Source organism: Sphaerodactylus townsendi, linkage group LG04 (assembly GCF_021028975.2).
Source record: "Sphaerodactylus townsendi isolate TG3544 linkage group LG04, MPM_Stown_v2.3, whole genome shotgun sequence".
Taxonomy (NCBI): Eukaryota; Metazoa; Chordata; class Lepidosauria; order Squamata; family Sphaerodactylidae; genus Sphaerodactylus; species Sphaerodactylus townsendi.
Window position 1 is genome coordinate 10,233,022 of NC_059428.1, and position 12,759 is coordinate 10,245,780.

General features: G+C 46.7%; 1 pseudogene; it reads right to left on the reverse strand.

The window, feature by feature from the left end:
* Positions 1 to 9,038: 9,038 nt before the first annotated feature.
* The window catches only part of LOC125431252, a 353,021-nt pseudogene continuing 349,300 nt past the window's right edge, over positions 9,039 to 12,759 (reverse strand).

Sequence of the window (12,759 nt, forward strand, 5' to 3'; positions counted from 1 at the left end):
CCTTGGAGGGCCTGACTGGGTCGGGACGGTTACCAAACTCCAGGTGGGGCCTGGAGAGCTCCCACAATTACAACTGACCTTCAGACAAGCAAGATCAGTTCCCTGGAGAAAATGGATGCTTTGGAGGGTGGGGTTTATGGCATTATACCCCGAGTCTACCCACCTGAATCACCCTCTATGCTCCTTAAAGGCAGATACCAACATATAGATCAGGGGTCTTCAAACTATGGCCCTCCAGATGTTCATGGACTACAATTCCCATCAGCCCCTGCCAGCATGGCCAAGTGGTAGGGCTCATGGGAAGTGTAGTCTCTGAACATCTGGAGGGCCATAGTTTGAAGACCCCTGATATAGATAAACAAAAGAGGCTATGCCCATGCAACTCAGGCCAAGTTGAGACACTGGAGCACATTCTGTTTCATTGTGCAAGATTTGCCAAGATCAGAATGACCCAACCCATCATTGCTCCACTCCTATACAATCGTTTAACTGATGCTCTTAGGATTCCTTTAATCTTAGATAACCTTGATCCTTACTTTTGTGAAAGCGAAGCAAAATATCTTTTAAAGGTTATAGACGCAACTCTAGATGGATACTAAGCATTAGATTGCTATCATCATAACAACAACAATGTTGGTTACATCAACTATTTGCTACTGGTATACAGTGCCTACCTCTGCCAGTAACCTGTGGGTTCATGGTCATCCAAAGTCAAATTATCTGGGGGTGATTTATAGAGAGATGTCGTAGTTTTGTTATCGGTTGCCGGATGGTGTGACAATTGAAGGCTGTGGCAACCTATTGGAGTCAGATCAATTGTTCACCCATTTCCTTGCCCCCTATTCCTTGTTCTGTGTTTGGCGCCACCCCAACAAACTCTGTGTTTTATAGTGGAGTGTTGATACTGTATGTTGTTGTGATGCCTGGGTTCTGTTGGTGGGTCTTCAGTCCGGTCTGTGGAGAGGTGTATGGGAATGGCACTTTTGATGAGTTCATTGGGACTACACCATTGATAAGACTCTGAATGTTTGTTGCATTTATCTGTCTTTTATGGACAATTGTTTTACTGTAATTTGGTATGCCAATAAAGGCTTGTCTATGTCTACCCACCTGAATCTATCCACACTGATCATCGAAAGCATTGAATCTGGTTTCAGAGAATGGTCGGATGATTGTTATTTTTTTTAAATCCGGGTCCACTGTTCTGACTGCGGTCTATTTCTTGGGAGGTTTCCATGAACGGAATTTGGGCCTCTCCAACCTTGGCAATCACGCACCCGTTCAACATGTCTTATCCTTCCTTGATGGACATTATTCATCCCGTGTGGACACCATTTTTCTTCCTCGGCCATCCCATTAGTTCTTTTATGGGAGCCCACATAAAAGGTTTCAGTGGTAAAAGAAGTCAATTTATATCGACATTTTTGCACTGAAAGGGAGATGAAATAAATCCCAACTGGAAAAGAAAACTCGTCTTTCGATAGCAATTTTTTGCACAGAGCGCCAAGGAGCAATTATTATTTTTTTGCACAGAGCGCTGAATTTCAGCAGCAATGAAGAAGACAAAGGTAGAGAAGGAGGAAAAAAGCAAGGGAGAAGGAGAAGAGTAACTCTTCTCTGCCTCCCCAACAGGCATCTTGTGAGACAGATGGGGTTGAGAGAGTTCAGAGGAACCCGTGACTCGTTCAAGGTTGCCCAACAGGCTTCATGTGGAGGAATGGGGAATCGAACCCAGTTCTCCAGATTAGAGTCCACCACTCTTATCCAGAGGTGGGATCCAACCAGTTCTCACCACTTCTCTAGGGGGCTTTCCGCACTACAGAAGGGAGCTAAGGTCGACTTGGTTCCCTTCAGTGGAGGGCGATTCCAGGCTGTCCGCACAGCAATTTACTTGGCCCCCTGGAACCGAGCTAAGTGGGTGGGATCATCTTGGTGCCTGTCTCGCTCCTCGATCGTGATTGGAGCTTGTGTTACCATGGGAAACGGGAGCGTTCTTTTTTTTACAGTTTACAGTTTCATGTGCTTTCTGCCCGCCAATACTTTCCCATTCTGCGCATGCCACAAAAGCGGCTCCTGATTGGTTGAACGGATGAGGTGTCGTTTCGATGCGTCCGCACTTCGAAGCTTCGAAGCGGTATCGACCTTGTTCTGGCAGAAAAGTGTAGTTCATAACTGCGACAAGGATGTCGCAGTTCTGGGGGCGGGGCGGGCGGGAACTGAGACAAAACAATGTTGAGCTCGGTTGCAGTGCGGATTCACTGAGGCGAACCTAGGTAGAAACCAGTACAACTCTGTCAGTGCGGAAAGCCCCTAGAAGTGGTTACTAATTTTTTCTGAGTGCCGAGAAGGGGTTACTAAAGCAACCTCCCTGCCCAATAGGGACTGGAGGTGCGTGTGTGTGGCGGCGCCACTGTTTGAATCCCACCACCATCGGAACCTGTTATTAAAATTTTTGGATCCCACCATTGCTCTTAACCACTACATCACGCTGCCTCTATGGAAAGGAGAAGTGGTTCATCTTCACGAATCGACAGTCCCCAAGGAATCGAACTGAAAGCACTGGTGTAGTCCGATTCACAGAATAAATTAAAGCGAAAGAAAACAAGACAGCACTAGGTACAAAAGAATGCTGCCTACAGAACTAAATGACAGCACATGGCTTTCTCAAGGTGTCTGTTGTGGGGAGAGGAAGGGAAAGGAGCTTGTAAGCCACCTTGAGTCTCCTTACAGGAGAGAAAGGTGGGGTTCAAATCCAAACTCCTCCTCCTCCTCCTCCTTGTTGCAGGAGAGTATTCAAGCCTCCACATCTGAACAATCTGCAAGATCTCTAACCAGAGGTGGGGTGGGGGGGGGAGGAGAGAATGAGGAGGAAGGGGAAGGTTCACAGTCGACAACAAAGACAGCTTCTTCTTCGGAAAGAAAGACACACCACCATGAGCTTGTTCAGCAAGGACGGGGGTAAAAACCCAGCCCTGCCTTTTGTGTGAAGTGTGTGCCTCACGCACACGCACCGACAAGTACACGCAGACATGTGCAGCTGGCCCCGCGTAACCGGAGATGCTTGAAAGCAGATGGTTGTGGGGTATAAAATCATGCCTGGGTTCATGCTCGAGAGGCGGCAAACAGATGTCCAACATCATCCCATCCGTTTTAAGGCGACGCGCTGTTCGGTGCGGGGTCCCCTTCTGGAGGCTAATGAACTCTCCATTGGAGGAACCATATGTCGGACCAAAGTACAGGCGGGACAAAATAGTACTCAGTATTATCCATTTCTCAGCCCTTCATCTCGCGCTGTCGCCATGATATTTGCTATACAAATCCAAAGGAAAAGGACGCTAGCTCACTCATTGGCTAGAGAAAGCGGCCTCTGAATCAGGGGAGCCCACCATTGCTGCCCGGAAGAGGCCCCGCCTTGCCTCCCCTTAGAAGGGCGGAAGGCAGGAGGTGGCCACACCCACTACGGGCGTCGGCAGGGGGGTGGCCGGGAGCCTATATGAGGCTTCGACCTGGCCCTCGGCCCCACCCTGGAGCAGAGTGGTGCTGAGTTTCCCACCCACCTCTCGCCTTTGGACAACGTTAATGCATGTGTATGCTGTCATAGCCAAGCCGGCGTTTGCGCGTGCGAACGGATCTGATGGTGAGAGCAATGCGGAGCTAACCCTGTTTGGCGGAACCTCCTTAAGAGGTTTGGGGTGGAGCAAGCCATGGGTCAGGATGACCAGCCGGGGCTTCTGAGGCTTGCGCCCCTTAGTGGTAAAATGGATCTTCAGACAGGGGCTGAAGGGGCAGAGAGCAGCAGTGGCGTGGTGGTTAAGAGCAGGTTCATTCTGATCTGGAGGAACCGGGTTTGATTCCCCGCTCTGCCGCTTGAGCTGTGGAGGCTTGTCTGGGGAATTTTTGAGGGGGGACCATGGCTTGGTGGTGGAGCATCTGCTTGGCATGCAGAAAGTCCTAAGTTCAATCCCCAGCCTCTCCAGTTGAAAGGATCCGGAAGTGGTTGATGTGAAAGACCTCTAACTGAGATACAGAGGCGTAGCTGGCCCATACTGTGCCTGGTGCACATTCTGCGTGTGTTCCCCCCCCCCCCCCCCCAGGCACACACGCTTACCTTAGTTCATCCTGAAAGTGCAGGCTGGAAAAAGCGCCCCGTTCACTTGAGGCTGAAAACAGCCTGGTGGGAACTACATTTCCCAGGAGATCTTGGGGCTTGCAAGGTCTCCTGGGAAGTGTAGTTTTCTACAGGCCGTTTTCAGCCTCAAGTGAACAGGCCGCTTTTTCCAGCCTGCACTTTCAGGCTGAACTAAGGTAAGTGTGTGGGGGCAGGAGTTGGGGGAGCCGCTATGGGCGTCAGCGGGGGGGGGGGCGTGCCGGGGGGGATTTTCCACCCCAGGTGTGCACCTGGTGCAATGCGCACTCCCTGTCCCCTAGTAGCTCCGCCTCTGCTGAGATCCTAGGGAAAGGCTGCCAATCCAAGTAGACGATACTGACCTGGAAAAATTCAGGGTCTGCTTCAATATAAGGCACCTTCAAGTGTTCTAGAAGCTGTTCTAGAAACTGATCAATGAATGTCAGTTCCTCACAACCGATCCAAGGAACCGAAACAGGGAGGTGAAAGAAGAGCCGGGGAGTCTGAATTAGCACGTGGGCTCATTTAAAAAGTCCACTTTAATTTCTTTTTCAAGCTCATTATTTTGTTCTAACAAACAGAATCTGGGGGAAAAAAATTAAAAATAAGAGGCGAGACAGGAAAATGTTCTAAAAAGCAAACAAACAGTAGACCGAGTCTACAGATTAACAACTGGGGTAAATAATGAATAATTTGTAACCCTAAGATTACACAGTAAATTCCTGCTCGGTTAATTACCCTGATGCATTGAGTTATGTTTACAGATCACCAATTAGGGCAGGATGATTCAGGGCAAATTTTTTATAAAAAACAAAGGAAAATATGTGGCAAACACAATTGGGCTATAAATTGCTTTAAGATGAAGAGTCGAACGATTTACAAAAGAAGAGGAGGATCCTTCGAACACACAAAACTGCCTTATCAGAGTTGCCAACTCTGGCTTGAGAAAATCCAAGGTATTGACCTCCCATTAACAATGTGTACAGGGCAGATCAGGTTGCCAACCTCTTGGCAGCAGCTGGAGATCTTCCGCTATTCCAGCTGAAGAAGTGTTTTGGAAGAGTTTGGCTTTATACCTCGCTTTTCTCAAGTAGGAGGAGTTTCAAAGGCATGGTGTAGGACATGGGTGTAGGACACTAAATAACCCACTTGGGGGGAATACTTCACTCAGATCCTGCCCCCACAACAAGTGTTTTTGTAACCCCCATGCTCAGAATGGGTTGACCCAGAAAGGGGTGGAGACCCAAAGCAGCAGAAGGCTGCAGAGCTCATGTAGTTGGAGGAGACAAGGCTACCAGACTCGGACCTTGGTTGTATAAGCCCTTAACACCTTGTTAAGGTAAAGTGCAATATTGTTGGGAACTACTGGGAAGGTAGTTGTTTATTTTTGCTATGTTGTAAATGTTGGAGTTTATTGTTTCAGGGTTTCTTTTTGTGTTTGTGATGGGTGAGAGTTCTCCTGGAAACCTTCATCCTGTTGAATCCTGTTCATCAAGCCCTTGGAGTCTTCAGGAGCCAGCCCACTTGCAAAGAAGAATTGGACTTGGCAGTATCAGTAGACTGTAAATATAAGGACTTGAAAATGCAACCTGAACAGGACCTTGAAGTGTGATGTTAAATGTTGATGTTATATGTTATATGTTAAGAAAGTAAACCATTTTGTTTTTAAAAATTGTTGTTGCAAACTCATTCCAAGTTCTGCCCCACAGAACCCACAAGCTGAGGTTACATTTTTTCCCCAAAACAGGGTTTTTTTGAAAATCGTTAAACAAGAGAGTCTTTTCAAAAATCCCGGATTGCAGCCGCTTGCGAGCAAATGGCCGGGCAGGAGGCGTTTTATTCACCTCCATTTTCCTTAAAAAAATTTTTTTTGCATTTCCCCCCATTTTTTTGCATCCCTTACTCCTTTCCCCCTCGCCTTTATTTTCATAATTTCTGTGGGTTGTTGTTGTTGGGGGCTTTTTTGGGTTCGGTTGAACCTATAACAAATAGATTAAACGGAGCTACAGAGAGTCAAGGCAACAAATCAAAGGAGCCTCATTTCTACGAATAACCATCCTCCAAAAAAACCCAAAATACCCTCACGGAGGCCATGAAACATTTGAAGAAGGAGAGTGCGGACAAACATTGTCGTAAAGGGGAGTTCTGAAAACGTTCTTGAAACGTTTTAAGCAACTTGTAAGGAAAAGGCCACTGCTAATTGGAAAGGATACAGTGATGATCTGACAAGAACTGAAAGGAATTTCTTTCTGTAATAAATCTTTTTTTTTTGCTTTATTAAACTTGAAAACCGAAGATACAATGTTTTTTTAACCCAGATTTTTTGGAATAAAACAGCTGTATATTTAAAAACAATATATCTGAGGGTCCTCCTTTACCAGTATAGTCCTGTGTGTACATTAAGAGCTGCCCAGTTATCTTTGTTGGTGTGGAAGTACCAACTAGTCAGTGAGGAGATAGGCATTTTTGGAACTGGAATCGATTGCCAGAAATTATCTTATTGGCTTTTGTAAAAGACTGTGACCCCTGCTCTCACTGCTGTTGTTGAGTTTTAATTCCAACCAGTCTCAATTTAAACCTTATTATGTCTTTATCTTTAAACCTGTAAACTACTCAGAGCTTTGGAAGAGCAGGACATCAATATTTCAAATAAGCAACTGAAATATTCAGCTAATGCTTACACTTCAAGTACACAGACAGTGCATTTGATAACAAACATAAACACTGAGTAAAATTTAGAAAGAAATCAGGTAAAAGTAAGCAGACACTAGACTGCAGCTACAACAGATATGCAGAGGTGGATTTTGATCTGACCATGCAAAGGCATGAATTGCATTCAAAGGGTTGGATCCCATTGATTGTTGCTGTTTGTGGGGCAGCAGTGGCGTAGGACACAGGTGTCAAACTTGCGGCCCTCCAGATGTTATGGTCTACAGTTCCCATCATCCCCTGCCAGCAGCTGGCAGAGGATGATGGGAACTGTAGTCCATAACATCTGGAGGGCCGTGAGTTAGACACCTATGGCATAGGAGGTTAAGAGCTCGTGTATCTAATCTGGAGGGACCGGGTTTGATTCTCCGCTCTGCTGCTTGAGCTGTGGAGGCTTATCTGGGGAATTCAGATTAGCCTGGGCACTCCCACACACGCCAGCTGGGTGACCTTGGGCCAGTCACAGCTTCTCGGAGCTCTCTCAGCCCCACCTACCTCACAGGGTGTTTGTTGTGAGGGGGGAAGGGCCAGGAGATTGTAAGCCCCTTTGAGTCTCCTGCAGGAGAGAAAGGAGGGATAGAAATCCAAACTCTTCTTCTTCTTTTCTGAATGAGGAAGCAGAACCAAATTACCGTAAGTAGCCAACTTGACTGTATTCTGTCACTTATTTCTAATTATGCAAGATATTTTTTTGCCGTCAAGTTGTGGCCAATTCGTGGCAACCCCATGGGATTTCAAAGCAAGAGAGGTCCAGAGGGGTTTTGCCATTGATTGCCTCGGCACAGCAACTTCCTTGGAGGTCTCCCATCTAAGTACAAACCAGGGCTGACTATGCTTAGCTTGTGAGAGGCAGGCAATGGCAAAGCACCTGCTTGCCTCGTGCCCTGAAAATCCTGTAGCAGGGATGTAGCAGGGATGTCAAATATGCAGCTGGCCCCTTGAGGGGGTTTACGAGGCTTGCGAGTCAGCTGAGGAAACCCACCTCCCTTGCTCCCAATTTGATCTGAGATCAGGAGTATGTGTGTGTGGGGGTGTTGTCTCAGCTGGCTTGTGGGCCTGATGAGCCCTCTCGAGGCAGTCACCCCATCCCACAAGTCCAGGTACCCTCCCCATTCTGGGGCCAGCTGAGGCAGCAACCCCTCCCCGCCCCACCGATCCAGCCCAACCAAGTCACACGTATGCAATATCAGGCTCTCGTAACAAGTGAATTCTACAGCCCTGCCCTATAGAACGTGGTGGGAGCGGACCTTGCACCTTAGATGCTGGTGGACTACACCCCATCAGCCATGCTGGCAGGGGCTGATGGGAATTGTAGTCCATAACATCTGCAGTGCCAAAGGTTCGCCACCATGGCTATAGAATTACACAAAGTCAGCTGTGAGAATCATAGAGTTGGAGAGACTTTAAGGGCTACTGAATTCTAACCTCTGCCATGTGGTGGAACACACACCAGCATCTCCTGACAGATGGCCACTCCAGCCTTCTTTCTAAAAAATCCCTCCAAAGAAGCAGACTCCACCACAAGTGCATTTCACAGTCGAACAGCCCTGACTGTCAGGAAGTTCTTCCTGATGCTTAGGTGGAATCTCTTTTCCTTCACCTTCAACCCATGACTCCTGGTCCCAGTCTCTGGAGCAGCAGAAAACAAGCTTGCTCCCTCACCAACATGACATCCCTTCAGATATCTAAACGTGGCTATCTTAACCTCCTCTTCACCAAACATCCCCAGCTCCCTAAGTCTCTCCTTGTAGGGCATGGATTCCAGATCTTTTACCATTTTGGTTGCCCACCTCTGATCTTTATGGCTCTTTTCCCTACCAAGAAGTGTAGAGGTCCTTTGAATTCTACCAAAAAGAAAACAAAACTGGAACTTCCATTTAAAAAAAAGAACAGACTGCAAAATATGAAGCCATAAAACTACCAAGGCTCTGGTTATACGGCCATCAGAATTCAATACTGATTATTTATTTTGCATAATTAATGAGAACAACATAACAAAAGTTGCTGATGTGAACATTCGATAGGAGAAAAAATGGGCTTTAATGGCCCCCATAAAACCCGCTGCTGACAGCAGCTTTATAAAACCCCATATTGACTGCAGCTAAAGGCTAATAACTTCTATCAATAGTCAGCAATTAATATTGACTGATAAAAACGTATCCGGTAAACTCCCTCGTTTCGACGCATTCCTTTGCACTTGGCACTAGCTCCCCGTGAAGCACGGTTTCTCATCTGCTGAGCTGTGCCTCCTATAAAATCTTGAAGGTTCTTGGAGTGACTTGGTGAACAATTTGGAGGTATTAAAAACACCATGATCAGTTGAAAGCTCCAGCTGGAAAGTTATGGTGGCACCGGTATTCATATTAAAATGGACTAGGTCTGTTTCACTCTGAGCACTTGAGGATTCAGTTTTACCGCAGTTTATTTTCCTCTGAACGGGTCCAGAGCCTAGGACCAGGAGTAATAGGTTCAAGGTGAAGGAAAAGAGATTCCACCTAAACATCAGGAAGAACTTCCTGACAATAAGGGCTGTTTGACAATGGAATCCACTACCTTGGAGTATGGTGGAGTCTCCTTCTTTGAGGTTTTTAAACAGAGGCTGGGTGGCCATCTGTCAGGAGTGCTTTGATTGTGTGTTCCTGCATGGCAGGGGGTTGGACTTGATGGCCCTGGGGGTCTCTTCCAACTCTATGATTCTATGATTCAGTAATGGTTGTACCATCTGAATGGCCTCCCACTACTCCACCCTTTCGCTGTTTATATTGGCAACGTTATTTTAATGGAAACTAATGTTCTTCGCCATCTGGATTTTAATTGTTGTTATTTATGATTCCGTCCTTTGATCGCATTTTACCTGTTGGAAGCCACTCTGAGCCTGCAATGGGAAGGGTGGCATATAAATTTAATAAAATATGAATAAATACATAGGTGGTTCATCATTAGGTTAGTCCAGTGGTGGCGAACCTTTGGCACTCCAGATGTTATGGACTACAATTCCCATCAGCCCCTGCCAGCATGGCCAATTGGCAGGGGCTGATGGGAATTGTAGTCCATACCATCTGGAGTGCCAAAGGTTTCCCACCACGGAAGAATTGAACTAGGGAGTTTCCAGATGTTCAGGAACTGCAATCTCTATCAGCCTCTGTCAGCATGGCCAATTGGCCATGCTGGTAGGGGCTGATGGGAATTGTAGTTCCTGAACATCTGGAGAGCCGCAGGTTCCCTACCCCTGGTCCAAACCATACAGGGTTTTGAGGGGCAAGACCAGCACGCTGAATTTTGCCCAGAAACAAATTGGAAGCCAGTGTGCGTGAGCCAAGATTGGAGTGATACAGTCCCTACAATGTACTCCAGCCAATATCCGAGCTGCAGAATTCTTTACCAGCTGAAGTTTCCAAGGGGCAGTCCCATATTGAAGGCACTGTGGTAGTCTAGCCTTGATGGAACTGTGGCACTCAGCAAAGCTCAGCTGAGAAGCTGCAGAGTTTGTCGGGCCAAAGCCACGGAAGACAGAAGCTTAAGCAATTCTCCGTTTCAAGGAAGGCTGGTTGTTTAGCTTTCCGATTATTATTTTTTTTAAAAAAAAAACCCTCATGCAACATATTTGTTATTGTCGAACAGAAGCTTAATAGGTATCACTTGCTGAAATTAAACAGAAAACGCAGCGGGTGGCGTATGACCAAACTGTGTCACAAGGCTTCATATACCAATGCAAACCAACCATCCCAGACATATCACCATGTGTCACAAGCACCCGGCACAAAACAGCGGGGAACACTTTAGATATTTGAACGTGAATTTTTGAGATAAATTCTTTATCCTTCAGTGGCCGCATCTATATTAAGAAAACCGGCACACATAGCAAATTCAATTAAAGGTGTAAAGGCATACGTCGCTCACAGCTGCTATTTTTGGCACTTCTTTTTTTTGCCTGAAACCGGGTTCAAGAGACAAATTGCACACGGTGCTTCGCTCTCTTTCCTTACAAAACAGCTGACCCAAAAGGTCCAGTTGAAGACGGCGCCACCACTACAAGACATCCTCAGAGACGAGGCGGAGGAGATAAAAAAAAAATATCCTGGTGACCTTCAAGGTTTCATAAAAGACAAGTTTCTAAAAATATTTTTCCCCGTCGCCCTCTTTTCCCCTCAGAGAGCAGCTGGGGCTATTTACATAAGCAGTGGGAGTCAGTCAGGATGGGTTTGGAAATTATCTGCTAGAATATCAGTTCAAAAGAGAGAGAGAGAGAGAGGAAAAGAGCGCCAAGGAAATGCTTGATAGGGTGAAATTGAAATGCTTTTTCTTTTGGCCCTGTGCTCTTCAGAGACTCCTTAACAACTACTTTTTTCCCATTAAAAATATCAGGAACCTCTTCAGCAGTTAGTTTCCGAATATTTTGTACCAGAATGCAAAAGGTCATGACAGATCGCCATTAAAATAATGCCATTCCTCTCTTTCCCCCGCTCCATCTTCACACACTCAAGTCAAATGTCCGACAAGACGAAAAAAACAAGCTACTGGTGGTTTTGTTTTGTTTTAACTGAACAAGAAATGGATAGAATCATCTTTGGAAGAAGCTCCGACATTTCCCCTCTCCATTTCCCCTCTCCGCCCTGGTGTCGTCTCTTACCGGTTTCTGTGTTTTCGTGTTCAGTATCGGTGAGGGTGAGGTTCGAAAGGCCTGCTCGACAAGCAGGAGCTCCGTCCGATTTGGTGTTAAGGCCCTCTAGAAAGTTCACCGATGCTCCGGCGACATGATGGCGTCAGCTTCGGTGTCTGCGTCCGAGCCGGCGCTCATGGAGTAGCCGCAGTGGGGCAGCCCTATATCCGTCCTGTATAAAGTCCCGTGCGGAGGCGTAACATCTTCGAGGCCCAGTTCTCTCAGAGAAAAGTTGCCCCCTAAAGTAAGGCAAACGGGAAGACAATCTCAGCAGGGACAATATAGAAGTTACAAGTCGATGTCTACACAACGAGTATACACAATGGGCAGGGAGGGGGGTGCCTTTTGTAACTGTGATAATTGGAACCCAGATCTCTCGCATCCAAGGTTAGTTGTCAGTCTGCTGTACCACACTGGCTCACGCCAGTTGAAGGCACATAGTCTTTGTGTAGTCGCGATCGGGAAGGTCAAAGTAGCGGGACCCATTTAATGCCTCTCTCTTGAAATTCTCTTCCCACCCAACACGGGCCTCTCTCCTCGCTAAGTGCTCCAGCACAGTTACAGCCTCTGCGCCTTGGCAGGTCAGAAATTTTGAATTGCACTCAAAACTCATGGCCCACGCAGGGTCACCCACCTCGACACCTACCCACTTGACATTTCCCACTCTGATAAGGTCACAGCAGAGGCCATTCAAAGGCTGAACAGATGCAATTGTTTAGCAGGCTAAAAATATTACCTGGAATAAAACGACTATTGGATTGGCATCTGGTTACCCACAGAGCGACATAAACAGTTCAAGGCAGAGTGAACAAGCATTCAAATATTAGCTGCCTCCTTCCTCCCCCCCCCCCCGCCCGCCCCGCTCTTTCGCTCTCTCTTCAAAAAGATTTGTGCAGCAAAGGTGTCTAGACCAATTAGTGATTCTATTCCAAGTTTCGTTTCTCCATGTAATTCACATTTTTATTTTTTCTCCGCCCCATTTTTAAAAAATAAAATAAAATATAGTAGAAAAAGCAGAAAGTATCAAGAGATCATCTATTCCACCTCTTTTTAAATAAATACTGAAATAGGTGGGGCAGATGCAGTGGTGGGATCCAAAAATTTTAGTAACAGGTTCCCATGGTGGTGGGATTCAAACTGTGGCGTAGTGCCAATGGGCTGGGCAGGGCACGGAGCTGGCTGGGCATCTCTGGGCGCCAAGCATTCCCACGGGCTGTGGCAAGGATGTAGTCATTGGCAATGGGTCCTTAAGGAACTAATGCAC